Here is an 18,356-nt window from a genome sequence, read left to right on the forward strand (position 1 = left end):
AGGAGGGCAGATACTTTTCTTGGCATTTGGATCCCAGCTGGCATTTGGCAAAGCAGCTGGAATTTCAGCCGTCCAAGTTTATTAAGTTCAAATTCCAGATGACACGAGAGCGGCTCCGAAGCCGTGAAGCATCGCTCCTCTTCCGGCCACGTCATCCGGGTTCCTATCACGTCACCTGCTCTCATTGACTCAGCTTGCATGGATTGGGGGTGGGGGTGTGTGCGTGGGGGGGGGAGCGCTCAGTTTTTTTCATGAAACTGCTTTGTCTGCCAGCTTCTGCATTTGCTTTCCACTTTGCCCACATTTACCCCGCTTTTATGGCCTTCCGTTGTACCCATCGCTCAGTCGTGTAGTGCAATTCCTTAACTTCAGAGTAGCATCAGCATCAATCTTGATTTACATGGCATGGCCCCTTTATGAGGGCACGTTCTGGAAGACGCTCGATCCAATTCAAGATTGCAGGGGGTCCCAAAGCCTATCCCACCCGCAGCAGGGGCAAGGCAGGAAACATCCCGGTCAGGGCGCCACTCATTTGGAATTGGGAATTAACCAAATACACACATCATGTGGGGGTCCTGCGGAGAACATCTACTGATCAAATGGTGGGTTCTGGAGGAACAATGTGGGAATTCCTCCCAGTGGCAGGACACTGGACCAGCTCTTTACCCTCACAAGGATTCATGAGAGTATTCAAAACCAGTCTTACATGTGTTTTGTACAGTAGATATGGAAAAGGCATACGACTGCGTCCCCAGAGGTGTCCTGTTTGGGGGGTCTGCTGATGATTTTCAGTCCCTAATATAACTGGAGTGAGGGCTTGGCTCACATTATCAGCTGTAAGTCAGACACGTTCCTGGTGTGTGTGTGAGTGGGGGGGTCCACCTGGGCTGCCCTTTGTTCACAATCCTGTTCTTAATTTCTATGGCCGAGGGGTGGAGAGAGTCCACTTTGGTGCTTTTTGCAGATGACGGGGTCCTGTTGGCCTCATTTGAAGGAAAACTCAGGTGGGCACTGAAGTGGTTTGTGGCCAAGTGTGAAAAGCTGGAAAAGGATGGGGTGCCCTCTCCAGGTTGGGCGACACAAGGTGTGGCCTCATGCAGAGATGAGGGTCTCGCTCAGGGGGAGTGACAGGCCGACAATCAGATCAAAGTGGCGTCAACAGTCATGCGGATGTTGCGCCGATCACTTGTGGTGAAGAGGGAGCCGAGCCGAAATTCAAAGCTATTGATTTACCGGTCGATCGACATCCCCGTCCTCACCTTTGACCATTAGGTGTGTTGTGCATTACAAAATAGATTTAAATTTGTCATTCCAACAGATGGCACATTACAAACATTTATAATAATAAAATGTATCGCATTTGTCATTCTAACAAATGGCGCATCACAGACATTTGTAATAATAAAATGCATTGCATTTGTCATTCCAACAGATGGCACATCACAAACATTTATAATAATAAAATTCATTAAATTTGTCTTTCCAACAGAAGGCACATCACAGACATTTACAATAATAAAATTCATTACATTTGTCATTCCAACAGAAGGCGCATCACAAACATTTATAATAATAAAATGCATTGCATTTGTCATTCCAACAGATGACGCATCACAAACATTAACGCTGCTTTTATGAATCCCATATCAAACAGCTTATAACACCGGCATATGAATCGTATGGCACATCAAACACATTAGTAGTAATGCATTTTATTACTGTATGTGTTAACAACTACATTCCAACAGATGGTAACTGCAAACGCAGATTTCAACTCATGTTAGATGGGTAGCACAGCTAGTAGAGAATTAGTAGAGAATGTAACACACACACACACACAAATATACACATCTATGGATGTTTCTCTGGCTGTTTTGTTGATTATTATATTACTTTTTCTATTCTGAGGTGTCATTCAAGTAAAGAATTTCACTGCATGTCCAGATGAAAATAAGATTGAAGCTGAACTTGAAATAATGACGATAATAAAAATAATGAAATCACACATACACACACTGAAACCAATACTTACAATGTGCCGATTGTATTTGTGCAAAAACTGATGTTATGTTTTAAGATTTGGATCTGAGGTGAATATATTAATTAATCAATTAGTTCTACTAAAGTAAATGTTGTCTAATTACAACATTTGTTTTTTGAATTGTCTATTTAAGTTTGGCATTTCTTCGAGCCTTTATATATTTGAAAAAGAATGGTGCAATTAGTACTTGATTTATAATTAAGTATGGAAGATGCTGAACTCATCAAGTGTATTATGTAGACGTTCTCATTCTCCCAATGACGCTCACGCCATATTAATTTAACGCTCACACAATGGGCCTGGTGCCCAAATGTAAAGCAAACACTGCCATTGTCACACGTGCCTGCCTGGGAGTTACAATTGCTAGGGCTTGTCGACTTGTAATTCCATCCCACACCAGAGGGTGGCGCCACCTTATAACACACGCTTCTCCTCTCCCTTCCTCCTGCAGATCTGGAAACTAACAACTCGAGGGCCAATGACATCACTTCCTGTTCTGGGGGCTCTTGCAGCCACCTCCCCGACTTAGTAGCTGGCACCAGCGCCACCTTTCTTCAGTTGGTCAAGATGCCACACTCACTCATCGGTACTTCAGCAAACCCAACTAAGACGTGCAGCTTTGGAAGGAAAGCCTACAGAAGCACAAAGGGAACACGGACTGTAAAAGTCCACAAACCCGGTCAGTGGCACTAACCGCTGCGCCTTCGTGCCACCCAACTGCTCGTGTCACGCTAGGAGAAGTCTGTTAATGGAATTAGCATCATCATAACCCTTGGTTTGGTACTGTCACCTGGAATGAAAGTCCCTGAAGCCATTTAAAAGGTACGTCACACAGGCTGGGGGGAACTGAACAAATGACATCAGGGGGCAGGCAAGATGAAAAGAGATTAGCGGCCAAAGCAGGTGAGTCACAGTGACATACCGTATAACGGCTGACTGTCCGTACAACCCCTTTAGCAGAATCCCACCAAAGTCGTAAAAGAAGGAGGACATACCACATGTGTTGTAGAGCAGGGTCCTCTGCGGGCGTCCTCAGTCTTCACTTGCAGGGCAAGATGCGCAATTCACACCCATCAGTCGACTGGCAGAAGCTTTGGAGGACTGTTCTTGTTTTACAGACTATGAGGACAAACCTGGGAAATAAGAGACCACAATTATTTAAGGACCACCCCCCGTTACATACAGCCTCCTAAATGAAAGCCATACCAGTGAATCGCAGCCTGGAGACCCCTTCACTTTCCGCACAATTTTTTGAAACGGACCACCTTCACATTTTAGCCCGTCGATGGACACTCCGTTACCCATAAGGACACAGTGAAAGGTCACCAAATGGATTCAGAATTCCTACAGGTGTTTGGCGCGCCACGTTGTGCCCGGGCGCCTCCTGTGTGCTTGAATTCTCTACCGAGATCCCTAAATTCGGAATATCGATTACGTGCTAAGAGTCGGAGCGCACTTGCGTTATTCTAACGAGATTTTTTTTGGACCGTTTTCCTACTCCGAGACTCCTACTACGGTGTCACACGCACGGGACAGCTTTAGGGCTCTAAGTACCCGCCGCTCCAGGGGTTGGCGCTGTGTCCTAATCCTCCGCCCTCTGCAGAGCAGATGATTGACAGCTTAACATCTACTGACATCACTTCCTGCATCTGTCTGGCTGGACCCGCCTTCTCCTGCCGGAAGTTTGACCATTTTGAAATTTTGCAAACGATTTATTTCTTTTTGTGCTTTTCAATTATGTGAGGTCACCGGCTGGCGCCCTGACTTTTTATCGTGGTCCATCTAAAACTCTCACAATGGGTCAACGCGATGCTGTGATATTGTCACAAATTGTGTATTTCACTAGGATAGCAATGGCAGTAATACCAACTCCAATTGCTAGTGACTACACGATATTGCCAAAAGTATCGGGACACCTGCCTTTACACCCACATGAACTTTAATGACATCCCAATCTTAATACGTGGGCGTCAATATGGAGTTGGCGCACCCTTTGAGGGTATAACAGCTTCAACTCCTCTGGGAAGGCGAGTGTGTTGATGGGAATTTATGACCAGGAGAGCATTGGCGAGGTCGGGCACTAATGTTGGACGAGAAGGCCTGGCTCGCGCGCCATCTCCCAAAGTTGGTCTAACGGGTTGAGGTCAGGGCTCCGTGCAGCCCCCCAAACTCGCTCCTCCATTTCTTCATAGACTTTGCTTTGTGCACTGGTGTGTCTGCACAGTCATGTTGCCATCCCCAAACTGAAATTGTCCAAAATGGCTTTGTATGCTGAAGCATTAAGAGTTCCTTTCGCTGGAACTAAGGGGGCCAAGCCCAACTTCCCACCATAATCCCCCCCACTGCACCAAACTGTACACTTGGCACAATGCCGTCAGGCGAGTCCCGTTCTCCTGGCCAGACTTGTCCATTGGATTGCGTGATTCGTCACTCCTGAGGACACGTCTGCACTGCTCCAGAGTCCAGTGGTGTCTGGTGGGCTTTACACCCCAGCAGCTTTGCACTGCACTTGGTGATGTCAGGCTTGGCTGCAGCTGCTCGGTTTCCCTGAAGCTCCCTCTCTACGCTGCACTGTTCTTGAGCTGCTGGTGGTCTGCAGCTATCGACTCTGCAGAAAGTTGGCAACTTCTGCACCCCTCAGCATGCGCTGTCCCTGCTCTGTGGCCTACCACTTGGTGGCTGAGTTGCTGTTGTCCCCAATTGCTCCACTTTGTTATCACACCACTAACATTTGACTGTGGATTGTTTAGTAGTGAGGAAATGTCACAAATGGACTTATGGCACAGGTGGCATCCTATCCCAGTGCCATGCTTGAATTCACAGATCTCCTGAGAGCGACCCACTCTTCAACAAATGTTTGTAGAAGCCAGCAGTCTGCATGCCAAGGTGCCACAGAAATGAATTCAATGATTTGGGGGGGGGGGGGGGCAATACTTTTGCCAATATACTGTGTGTGGTCTGGCAATTTAAAGTTCTTCAATTTATGAGTCCCCATAAAGCAGATGCAGCAGGTCTGTTTATGATTTGTTTCATAATGTAACGTGTTAACCCCCACCCCCCCCCAACCAGGGGGCACATTGGCACGCCCTCAGAAATGACATCACACAACAGATAAAAAAGCAGAATGAATTGTGTATGTGTTGCCCAAACAAGCCCACGAGGCAGGGGAGTGGAGGAAGTGAGACAGGAACAGCAAGTAAAGTCCTCCAAGCCCAGCATGCCTAGCAAACACCACCTGGTTTGCCACCCACCTCCCAACCTTCCATTCTCACCTCTGTTCTTCCGACGTTTCGGTGGCTGGTCCTGAGTCGAAGCTCGCTTGGCCGTAAGTGGAGGGCATTCCCTACGGCAAGCAAATGAGCCACGCAGTAGAAATGAGAAGGAAATGAACCTAAGATGGCCTGTAAAGTGACAGGCGCGGGTCACATGCACGGCTTTCGGACAGATTGTGCAAGTTCCCTTTTCAGAAAACGAGTGAGGAAAGTGGCCAGCGTTCTCAAGACTGGGCCTTTTCAAGTGCAAACATCTACTCAGTTAGGCTGCGTAGGTCCAACACGAGTCACACAACTCTTAACAAAATAACCTGGACGTGTCGTATGTGAAACGCGGAATGGGAGCGCATGCTGCCTTCACAGAGAACCCACACCTCGTCACATGTTTTTTAGGTTTTGTTCTGTTGCAGCACAAGACAAAGCGAAAACAGGATTTCAGAAAGGTCTGTATATCGAATTAGAGCTGAAACGCTGAACTATCCCACTGACGCAAGTGTAATCTGTCACTTGTAAGTTTTGTTGTGTTTCAGTTGTGAACTTCCCCAAAATCCATTATTCTTGTAAATAGTTAGTAGTACACCAATTGTACAGTATGTTACAGTATGGACGTTAATTTAATTAATTTGAGAAGGTCAAATGGCAGAAAGAAAAAGAAGACCAGTGACATCTGCTGAACATCAAGCAAATCACAGAAGCTGATTACTTAACAAAGGGAACCGTAACAGGAAGAATAACAAAAAGAAGAGCAGTGGCATCTGCTGAGCATCAAGCAAATCACAGAAGCCGATTACTTAAGAAAGAGCACCATAATAGGAAGAAGAATAAGAAAAAGAGCAGCAGCGGCATCTGCTGAGCATCAAGCAAATTGCAGAAGCTGATTACTTAACAAAGAGCACCATAATAGGAAGAAGAAGAAGAAGAAGAAGAAAAAGAGCAGTGGCATCTGCTGAGCATGAAGCAAATTGCAGAAGCCGATTACTTAAGAAAGAGCACCATAATAGGAAGAAGAATAAGAAAAAGAAGAGCAGCGGCATCTGCTGAGCATCAAGCAAATCACAGAAGCTGATTACTTAACAAAGAGCACCATAATAGGAAGAAGAATAAGAAAAAGAAGAGCAGCTGCATCTGCTGAGCATCAAGCAAATCACAGAAGCCGATTACTTAAGAAAGAGCACCATAATAGGAAGGAGAAGAAGAAGAGCAGTGGCATCTGCTGAGCATGAAGCAAATTGCAGAAGCTGATTATAGGGCGGGAAGAAGAAGATGATGACAAACGATAGCTGTGGATATCAAGGAAATACAGCAGGGCAACCTCGTGAACTACTGGGGGTACAACATTGTGCTTGGTCTTAATTGAAAGCTCATGACCTGACACTTTCTGAAAAGTCAAAAAAATGTGACAACCACAGAAAAGTAAATTGCTCAGCCAAGTGACATTTCAGAGAGAGAAAAAAGATTTCCATCTGTTGAGCATCTTACTGGTGGTCAGAAAAGTTTATTGTAGTCAAAGCACAACCACTGCTGCCCATCTATCTACCATATAGTGCCTTTCATATCTATCATTTATATAGTGCCTTTTATATCTATGTATTATAAAGTGTTTTTCCTATCCACTTAAACATATAGTGCCTGTCATTCCTATCAATTATATCTACCTTAATATATAATGCCTTTCATATCTTTCAATCATATTGTGGTCTTATATCTATTTATATATTATATAGTGTCTTTCATGTCTATCACTATTATGGTTCCCTTCCTGTCTATCTGTTACATATATAGCGCCTTTGCTGCCTGTCTCTCCAACTATCACTTATACCTTGTTTTTCATATTTGTCAATGCTGTGGTGTCCTTCGTATCTCTCTCTCTCTCTACATAGTCTTTCACATCGATCTGTTTTGTTATATAGTGCCTTTCACAGCTCCCTCCCAGTTTCTCTCTCTCTCATCTGCGGTGGTCAGGTCTTTATTTGATTTCTCTCTTAACGTGTCGCTGCTCTGCTTGATCAGCTGGTTCTGTTCTGAATGTTGACCTCGAGTCTGCAGCACACAGATGGCTCATCTCCGCTCCGCATTTTGCCAGGCGCTCTTATCGCAGGGCCGGCCATTTCAACTCCATCTGCCCTGCCGTTGTGCAGATAAATAAATCAATAAACGTGGAATATGCGGCTTATTAGCTTGAGATAAGACGAGCAGGAAGTCTTTGCCATAAAAGCCGTCCTAATAACCTGCCGGCTCGCACCTGCGCTAATTCAGTAAGCGGGATGAGGACGCTATGCTGCTGCTGCTGGTGGTCCATTAAAGCCCATCCTTGCACAGTTTGTGTTTCATGTCATGTCATCAGGCTCCCATCAAGGATCAGTGGGCGGAGAGCACAGACGGCCATGTTTAATAGTGGAATAAACACAAAGAGAAGACCAGGAAGTTCAGCACCTCAGGATTTAAAGTGCTGCTGTGGATTCCTCTCCCTCTATAATGAGCAGACCCACCACACACCACACATACCCCTCCACACCGGCAGATTTCTAAACTGACCACAAGGTTTTCACGTGGAGGGCTGCATCATCTGTGCCAACTGTTGTCCTGTTTATTGGGACCAGCAGTGCCAGCATTGCATGATGCGGGCAAAAGGGCACTTCTGAGAGCGGGTTCAACGGCTACATCTAGAAATGCTGTTCTCAGATGGACCCTTACAGAGCGGGTGCAATAAGCTTGAAGCTATGGTTGTAAAGGTGAATATTCGTGTTTCACGTCTGTAAAGGAAAGGCAACGCTCAAACACCCCTTAAAAGAAAAGAAGAAAGGCATCCAGAACTGGGGCAACCCAGCAAAACAACAGAAAGGAGTCACACGCTGCCCAAAGGGTGATTGTGCCCCCTCTTTGTTTAGCCCCGCCTTCCAATAAAGAGATTGCTGCATGGTGAGCATCGCCTAGCAACAGAAAAAGATGGGTGGGGCCAGGAGCCTCTGAAGGGCGGGCCATAGATTATACCCGACAGCTGTTTCACAGAAGATACTGATGAGCTCAGCAAAAGCATTTGCAGGGTGCTGATCTTCAACCTTTAATGTGCTGTGAGAAACACACGGAGAAATATCGAATATCGCCTTATGGGTCAGAATAAATTACAACGTCAATTTGAATCCATAGCCCTACACTCCATACGCTGTTACCACCAAGAAGTTCCAAGCACAGACTCCACAGAGACTCCAGAGAGGAGCTGTTGGCAAAGTGAAGGTAAACCCCCAGTGTCCCAGTACTGGTCCTTTTCTTTGACCTCCGGTCCCCTGAGTCACCAGGTGCTTTCCCACTGCAGTAACCTTTTTTTCAGGAAACGGGGACATTTTGTTCAACCAGGAACTATTGTGGGTGGGGCTTGGGGCGATGACTTGTGCTGATTGGTTGGCCACTGTACAAGTCTGTTAGTCGCTCGGACTTTGGAGAGCACCTACAACTCACACTGCGTCACCCTTCATAACTCTGGTGAAGTCGCGATCACTTTGAAGTAATAAGGTGTGGGGGGTGGTCCCTGGTGAATTCGTCAAACTGCAGAACGCATCACTTCTTCTTTGCACATCACATACTTTGCATACAGTGCATCTGGAAAGTATTCCCAGCGCTTCATCACTTTTTCCACATTTTGTTATGTTACAGCCTTATTCCAAAATGGATTAAATTCATTTTTATCCTCAGAATTCTACACACAACACCCCATAATGACAACGTGAAAAAAGTTTACTTGAGGTTTTTGCAAATTTATTAAAAATAAAAACATTGAGAAAGCACATGTACATAAGTATTCACAGCCTTTACCATAAAGCTCAAAATTGAACTCAGGTGCATCCTGTTTGCCCTGATCATCCTTGAGATGTTTCTGCAGCTTCATTGGAGTCCACCTGTGGTAAATTCAGTTGACTGGACCTGATTTGGAAAGGCACACACCTGTCTATAGAAGGTCCACCAGTTGACAGTTCATGTCAGAGCACAAACCAAGCATGAAGTCAAAGGAACTGTCTGTAGACCTCCGAGACAGGATTGTCTCGAGGCACAAATCTGGGGAAGGTTACAGAAAAATTTCTGCTACTTTGAAGGTCCCAATGAGCACAGTGGCCTCCATTATCCATAAGTGGAAGAAGTTCGAAACCACCAGGACTCTTCCTAGAGCTGGCCGGCCATCTAAACTGAGCGATCGGGGGAGAAGGGCCTTAGTCAGGGCGGTGACCAAGAACCCGATGGTCACTCTGTCAGAGCTCCAGAGGTCCTCAGTGGAGAGAGGAGAACCTTCCAGAAGGACAACCATCTCTGCAGCAATCCACCAATCAGGCCTGTATGGTAGAGTGGCCAGACGGAAGCCACTCCTTAGTAAAAGGCACATGGCAGCCCACCTGGAGTTTGCCAAAAGGCACCTGAAGGACTCTCAGACCATGAGAAAGAAAATTCTCTGGTCTGCTGAGACAAAGATTGAACTCTTTGGTGTGAATGCCAGGCCTCACGTTTGGAGGAAACCAGGCACCGCTCATCACCAGGCCAATACCATCCCTACAGTGAAGCATGGTGGTGGCAGCATCATGCTGTGGGGATGTTTTTCAGCGGCAGGAACTGGGAGACTAGTCAGGATAAAGGGAAAGATGACTGCAGCAATGTAAAGAGACATCCTGGATGAAAACCTGCTCCAGAGCGCTCTAGACCTCAGACTGGGGCGACGGTTCATCTTTCAGCAGGACAACGACCCTAAGCACACAGCCAAGATATCAAAGGAGTGGCTTCAGGACAACTCTATGAATGTCCTTGAGTGGCCCAGCCAGAGCCCAGACTTGAATGCGATTGAACATCTCTGGAGAGATCTTAAAATGGCTGTGCACCGACGCTTCCCATCCAACCTGATGGAGCTTGACAGGTGCTGCAAAGAGGAATGGGCCAAACTGGCCAAGGATAGGTGTGCCAAGCTTGTGGTATCATATTCAAAAAGACTTGAGGCTGTAATTGCTGCCAAAGGTGCACCGACAAAGTATTGAGCAAAGGCGGTGAGTACTTTCCGGATGCACTGTTCCTGCGATGGGAAAGTAATTGGGGGGCCCCGCCCCCTAAGGCTCAATTCTTAATACAGGCATAGAATGGGGGAGGAAACCAAACAAAGGGGGAAAAGAGTAGAGTCAGGGTGGACCCCCACCCCGAGCTGCACCACTACAATCATAAAGCGTCAATAAAGTGGAATAGTGGCGGGATACACATGGAAGTAAAGGGTGCATACTTACTAGGATTCGTGGCGTAGTGCATCTGCGAAAGTGAATGAACACCTGCTTCTTTGGGAACCTAAGAAATAAAAAGAAACAAAAAGAATAAACAGGCTGCCATGTAAGGAAGGCACAAATGTGGTAAGTTGAAGGGCTCAGGAGTAGAGAAGTAACTCGAGGAACAAACCTGTGGCCAGGCGTGTCAGGGGTCCGTGGCGGATCGGCGAGAAGTGCGCCATTTTATAAAAAGGTGAGTGAGGGGGACAAGAGACACACCTGGCCAAGGGGTGCTTAATGGGGCAGGGGAAGGGGCTGGATAGTCCTTCACGTGCGTCAGACCCTTCAGTGCGGCCATCTCTCGTTGGCGCTCTGACGAACGTGAAGGGAAGCAGCCACACGTGTCAAAAGGTCCGAGCGGATCAATGAGTGAGAGAAGGAAATAGAAAGAAAAACGATGAGAAAAAAAGAGAGAGCAGAATCGGGTTACTCTGGGGGCAAGAGAGAGGAAGACAAACTGGTCTGTGAACCCCCCCCCCCCCCCAGGGGAGTAAATGGGGTGTCACTCCATGGGGCGGAGCCAGAGGAGCAGGGTGACCATGGAGTCCCATGGTGGCTGAAGGAGGTGACAGGAGGAGAAAGGGAAGCAAATCGGCCTGAGAGGCCATGCGATGAAGCAATGGGAGTGTCGTACTGGGGGGGGGGGGGGGTCTACCCTGCTGAGGAAGAGGAGGGGCGCAATTGTGGACTTCAGCAGAAAGAAAAAGAGAGGAATACAAACTGGTCTGAGGAAAAGGAGAGGGTCTGAGGTGCCCCATGGTCAGAGCCAGTGTTGGGGTATTTTGTGCCATAGGCCAAGCTTATTAGTGTGTTTGATAGCAAACCTTTACGGCTGGTTATCCCCCCCCCATTGTGATCTGCGGCCTAGGGTAATGCCTAATTTTGATTTTGATTTCTTGCCCATGGTGGAGTGAAAGGATCCAGGGGTGAATCAACCAAGATAAGCAAAAGGGCCGGGGGCATCGTGGGCTTTGGGGCATCCTGTGGTGACTGAAGGAGGTGGCAGGAGGATGGAGTTGGGCTCAGCAGAGAGAAATCCAGTGAGAGAGAAAGAGAGAAGGAAAACCAACCAGTCTGAGATGCCATGCGACGGGCGTATCATTCCAGGGGTGGATCCACCCTGCCGAGCAAGAGGAGGGGCACAGTGGTGGACTTCAGGAGAGAGAAAGAGAAAGGAAAACACAACTGGTCTGAGGAAAAGGAGGGAATCTGAGAGACCCCGCGGTAGAGGGAAGGGAGTATCACTACAAGGGTGGATCTACCATACTGAGAAAAAGGATTGGGGGGGGGGTATAGTGGTCTCTGGGGGTCCTGCAGGGAGGTGGCAGGAAGATGGAGCTAGGCTCAGAAGAGAAGTGTGAGAGAGAGAAATGAACCCATCTGAGACATCCTACAGTGAAGTGAAGGGAGTGTCTTACCAGGGGCACACCTATCCTGCTAAGCGAGAGGAGCGGGGGGACCGTGGGCTTCGAAGGTGCCAGGAAGAGAGAGCCGGACACAGAACTGGGTTAGTGCACTGCAAGAGATGGGAAAATTAAAGAAGAGGGAGTCGAGTGCGGTGTATTCTGGTGGCTGGAGGGGAAAGTGAGAAGGGGTAGGGTGGTCATCGCTGTCTCAGTCCTGCTGAGCAGACCTGGAGGGCGAGGTGGGTGGGCAGACAGACAGAGAGAGAGAGAGAAGCACCAGAGATGATTTGTGGAGGAAGCCAATTCTGTATCTGGTTTGGATCATTTATTGGATTTATTTGCTGGGTGTTCCTCTTCTTCACTGCACTGCACTACGGACACCTTTGTGCTAATACGCACGCCTCTTAACTTCTCCTTGTGTCCTCACTTGGCCTCGTCCCTTCCTCGGTGATGAACAGCTAAATGTCTCAGTCAGGTGACAACATAACTGCATGTTGCAGAGGACGGCAACATAAACAACAAGCAGTTCAAATCCCCCCAAAATGGACTCACCAGAATAAAAAAAAAAGTGCGTCATTCTAAAGAAACGACATTTATGATGCACAGCCAAGGGAACTGAGCCCACCATCATCATAACGGGGGTTTCAGTTTTTAGGACTGATAGCCTGATGTTTGTCTCCTGCTCCTCCCCTCCCTGTGATCGGTTTCTTTATTGTGTTCATGAGATGTCACCTGAATGGAGAAAACCCCCCACATACTGACACACCGTTTGACTCATCTTGATGTCTCCTTATGCAAGACAACCAACGTTTTGGGGTCCCCCCCTAATTAGAAAAACCCACATTTGCATGCCATTTTTGGGAATCATTATTTGTGCAGGGAATTACACCCTTATGACAGAGTAAACCAACAGGTGTCTTCAGCAGGAAGACATGACATTGAGCAGGCCACTTCAAGCAGACCCCAGGGGTTCACCCCGTAATGGGATACAAGAGGACCAAGTTACTCCTTCTTATAAAGCTTTGAAAATATGGGTATTGGTAATACGGGCACATGGAGTGTTGTTTAATGCTATTTTGAGGTTGGTGATCACCAAAATGATCGTATGTTAGATATCTGATTCTATACCAGTGGTCCTAGCCCCCTCTGAGAGCCACTCCCAGAAAGTTAAAAATGACAAATTTCAAACATATCCATGTTGGGTATTGTTTTACACTATTTTATGGTCCGTGATTCCAAATATGATGGTATTTTTGATGTTTGACCCTTTACTAGTGGTCCAGCCCCTTATAGACCTCCATCAGAGGGCGGAAAGTGACAAATTTCAAACATATGCATGTGGGGTATCGTTTTACACTATTTTATGGTCTGTGATTCCAAATATGATGGTATTTTTGATGTTTGACCCTTTACTAGTGGTGTAGCGCTCCCCCCCCCCCCCCCGACCTCTATCAAATGACAAACCTATGCATGTGGGGTATTGCTTTAGACTCTTTCATGGTCTGTGGTAACAAATATAATGTTATTTTTGATTTTGACCCCTTTGCTAGGGGTCTAGCCCCCTATAGACCACTATCAGAGGATGAGAAATGACAAATTTCAAACATATGCATGTGGGGTATCGTTTTACACTATTTTATGGTCTGTGATTCCAAATATAATGGTATTTTTGATGTTTGACCCTTTACTAGTGGTCTAGCCCCCTATGACCTCTATCAGAGGGCGAAAAATGACAAATTCCAAACATATGCATGTGGGGTATCATTTTACATTATTTCATGGTCTGTGATTCCAAATATGATGTGATTTGTGACCCTTTACTAGGGGTCTAGCCCCCATGGACCTCTAGCAGAGGGTTAAAAATGACAAATGACAAACATATGCATGTGGGGTATCGTTTTACATTATTTTATGGTCTGTGATTCCAAATATGATGATATTTTTGGTTCTTGACCCTTTACTAGTGGTCTAACCCCCTATAGACCTCTATCAAATGACAAACATATGTATGTGGGGTATCGTTTTAGACTATTTCATGGTCTGTGATAACAAATATAATGTTATGTTTGATTTTTGACTCCTTTACTAGGAGTCTAGATATTCTATCATAGTGAAGACTATTTAGATGTTAAACATTTCAATTGACGTGCACAAATTACCACCAGCCTTCCGGCAGTGCACTTTTGTAAAATGACATCGATTCTCTTCCCTCGTCTGTAACGTTTCCTCAGGATGCTAACAGCGAGCCAAGCTAATGCGGTGTTATTCACATCAACAGGCCTGGAGCCCGTCTAGGCCCGGCCTGCTATTGTGTCCCTGAAACAAAGCCAGGGCTGGAAGGTGATCTGACACAAGGTCATTTACAGTGAAACTCGACAGGAGTGACATCAGCGTCAACACACAGGACTGTTATATCACCAAATCGATAGTGCAGCCCTCAGCGCAATACCAATAGGCTCATGTACAAAGACGCCCCACTGGGCCGGTGGTCTTAAATGACCGTCTAGCCCCTCTGACTGCACAGCGTCCAGCTCGATCGAGAGTCTTGGCTCCTGTTCTTTGGGGACATGGGAAGACTTCTCAGCCAAACCATTTTCCCCGTGCTTTTAGGAGAGACAACAGGATTTCACGGTTGCTGGCCATGACACTCGGATCGGACCCCGGAGCGAGTGGCCGAAAGAAAACTGAAATGTGTTTGGGATCCCATAGTGCTAAATATTTCTCATTAATTTTGACCACTTTGCACTTTCACATTAAAAAGAGTCTTTTTCTGTTGACCAGTTGTCAAAAAAGTCAAATGAAATGAAATGGGATTCAGGGTCGTATAACAAGAAAACGGCCAAGGGGGTGAAAACTTTTTTTATAGCCACTGTGCATAAATAAATGACCTGGATAAGAATAAAAATAACAAGCTGGTTAATTTTGCATGTTAAACTGGATAAGATGGCTGCTGATGAACAATCAGCTGAATCATAACAGATGGACCTGGACGGCATACAGACTTGGGCAGGTAAATGTCAGATGAAAGTAAACCTACGTAAAAGTAAAGTATTACAGGCAGTAAGCAAAAATGTTAGATTTAAATACACAATGAGTGCAACATAGAATAATATCCACCATAATACAGGGATAAGTGCCTGTGTATTTGTGTGTTCGTCCAGTTGTTATGGTCACTGTCATTCCAACAGATGGCACATCACAAACAGTAACATTGCTTTTATGATTCCCATACCAAATGTCATATAACAGAAACATATGCATTGCACTTGTCATTCCAACAGATGGTGAAACACAAACACTAGCGCTGCTTTTACAAATCCCATACCAAATGGCATAACACAGACATATGCATTGCATTTGTCATTCCAACAGATGGCGAAACACAAACATTAGCGCTGCTTTTGCAAATCCCATACCAAATGGCATATAACAGGCATATGCATTGTACTTGTCATTCCAACAGATGGCGCACCACAAACATTAGCACTGCTTTTACAAATCCCATACCAAATGGCATACAACAGAGGCATATGCATTGTATTGGTGCACCGCAACCATTAACGCTGAAGTCTATGTTGATTAGTTAGATTTTAACTGGTCTCAGATGGGTAAAAGAGCTAGTTCACCTTAATAAAAGGACAAGTGTCTGCTTGTCTGTGTTATCTATTGTTTGTCCAGTTGCTATGTCTTGTGGTGGATGGCCGGGACCCTGGCCTGGCCAAGATACCTCCATACTGGAAGGACTGGGAGAGCCAGCGTATTCAGAGAGTTACCTCCCCCGGAGTGCTAGATGGTAGCCCCCTTGGTTTGCTACAGTGCCTCAGACTCCCGCAGTGCTTCATGGGAGTTGGAGTTAGGATCTGTGGGCACCACCAGGGGGAGCCGCAGCTGCTGTTGAGCCCTGGAGACCAGAAGTGCTGCCGGAAATAGATCATCAAACACCTGGAGCACTTCTGGGTGCGTTATAAAAGGAGCCAGCAGCCACCACTCAGTGAGCCAGAGTTGGGAGGAGGGAGACAAAGCTTGCCTGGAGGAGAAGTAAAGAAAGAAAAGGAAGAGAATGGTGGTGCTATGTGCTTTTGGGACTGTGTTGTGGCTTGTGAGGAATGGGGAAGATGTTGCCCACAAGGGAAAAAGAAAAAGAAAAATCCTGTGTGCTTTGAACTTGTGTCTTACACCTGTTTGTGTCGGGTAGGGTGGCTGATAACGCCCCCTGTTGGTTCCACATTCTCTATCATTACAACAGATGGCACATCACAAACATTTGTAGTAATAAAATGCATTGCATTTGTCATTCCAACAGATGGTGCTTCACAAACATTAACACTGCTTTTCGAATCCCGTGTTTCTAGGGGCGTGGCCTACGAGGCTGTAATCTCCCAATCCTGCAGCTGATTAATATTAACAGAAATAACCAGACTAAATAAGTCAAACTGAAAAGTGAATGAGAAAAAATAAACAAAGAAAAGGAATACAAAAGGAATATCAGCTAAAACAGAACAAATACCAGCCAATTAGTATATGGCCAGCCAAAACGGGGGCGTGGCCTATGAGACTGTCACTGCCTTCACAATTCAAGGCTCGAGCGGTGTGAATGGCGGGCCTCAGAAGAAATACTAGCCAATCAGTACACAGCCAGCCAAAATGGGGGCGTGGCCTATGAGACCTGTCTCCGCCTTCACAATTCATGGCAGTGGTGTGAATGGTGGGCCTGAGAACAAATACTAGCCAATCAGTACACAGCCAGCCAAAATGGGGGCGTGGTCTATGAGACATGTCACCACCTTCACAGTTCAAGGCAGTGGTATGAACGGCGGGCCTCAGAACAAATACTAGCCAATCAGTACACAGCCAGCCAAAATGGGGGGGCGTGGCCTATGAGACCTGTCACCACCTTCACAGTTCAAGGCAGTGGTATGAACGGCAGGCCTCAGAACAAATACTAGCCAATCAGTACACAGCCAGCCAAAATGGGGGGGCGTGGTCTATGAGACCTGTCACCACCTTCACAGTTCAAGGCAGTGGTATGAATGGCGGGCCTGAGAACAAATACTAGCCAATCAGTACACAGCCAGCCAAAATGGGGGCGTGGCCTATGAGACCTGTCACTGCCTTAACAGTTCAAGGCAGTGGTATGAATGGCGGGCCTGAGAACAAATACTAGCCAATCAGTACACAGCCAGCCAAAATGGGGGCGTGGCCTATGAGACCTGTCACTGCCTTAACAGTTCAAGGCAGTGGTATGAACGGCGGGCCTCAGAACAAATACTAGCCAATCAGTACACAGCCAGCCAAAATGGGGGGGCGTGGTCTATGAGACCTGTCACCATCTTCACAGTTCAAGGCAGTGGTATGAACGGCAGGCCTCAGAACAAATACTAGCCAATCAGTACACAGCCAGCCAAAATGGGGGGGCGTGGCCTATGAGACCTGTCACCACCTTCACAGTTCAAGGCAGTGGTATGAACGGCAGGCCTCAGAACAAATACTAGCCAATCAGTACACAGCCAGCCAAAATGGGGGCGTGGCCTATGAGACCTGTCACTGCCTTAACAGTTCAAGGCAGTGGTATGAATGGCGGGCCTGAGAACAAATACTAGCCAATCAGTACACAGCCAGCCAAAATGGGGGGGCGTGGCCTATGAGACCTGTCACCACCTTCACAGTTCAAGGCAGTAGTATGAATGGCGGGCCTGAGAACAAATACTAGCCAATCAGTACACAGCCAGCCAAAATGGGGGCGTGGCCTATGAGACCTGTCACTGCCTTAACAGTTCAAGGCAGTGGTATGAATGGCGGGCCTGAGAACAAATACTAGCCAATCAGTACACAGCCAGCGAAAATGGGGGGGCGTGGCCTATGAGACCTGTCACCGCCTTCACAGTTCAAGGCAGCGTGCGGTGTGAATGGCAGGCCTTCCTTCTGCCTTTTTTTTTTGTCCAGTACTCAAAAACGTCTGCCATTAGGGACAAGTCCCAGTGGCAAAATGACCTTCTAGCTTTACTTAAAAATCAACGTTCACAGTATTTCAGTAATTTATCCGTCACAGCAGTTGAAGCAATTGAATAGGCGGCATCTGTCTGATAGACTCTTTGTTCCTGATGAAAATCCCATTGACAGCCGGTGCTCTTCTGCACTCCTTCACCGCGGCGCTCAATAAAGATTTGATGCCGCCGGCTGAATATGAAGAACTGCAGAGCGCTTCGCTGATTAAGTGTTCACCTCCTTGAAAAATCAAGTAACTGTGACAAATAATTCAAATCAGCTAATTGGTTGGGTTTATACATTTAAGGTCGTGAAGAACATTTTTTGTGAAGAAGGACTCAAGTCTGCTAAAGGAGGAATAAAC

At 46.6% G+C, this 18,356-nt stretch overlaps 2 protein-coding genes across 2 annotated transcripts in view; both read right to left on the reverse strand.

The window, feature by feature from the left end:
* Positions 1 to 3,239, reverse strand: part of atxn1b (ataxin 1b) — a 40,001-nt gene extending 36,762 nt beyond the window's left edge. The window contains exon 1 of the mRNA XM_051935501.1: positions 3,037 to 3,239. The gene's annotated coding sequence lies outside the window, so the exon portion shown is untranslated. The remainder of the gene's footprint in view (positions 1 to 3,036) is intronic.
* tbc1d31 (TBC1 domain family, member 31) overlaps positions 1 to 18,356 on the reverse strand; it is a 1,102,325-nt gene that overhangs the window by 839,423 nt on the left and 244,546 nt on the right. The window lies entirely within an intron of this gene.

This window comes from Erpetoichthys calabaricus, chromosome 13, assembly GCF_900747795.2.
Source record: "Erpetoichthys calabaricus chromosome 13, fErpCal1.3, whole genome shotgun sequence".
Lineage (NCBI taxonomy): Eukaryota > Metazoa > Chordata > Cladistia > Polypteriformes > Polypteridae > Erpetoichthys > Erpetoichthys calabaricus.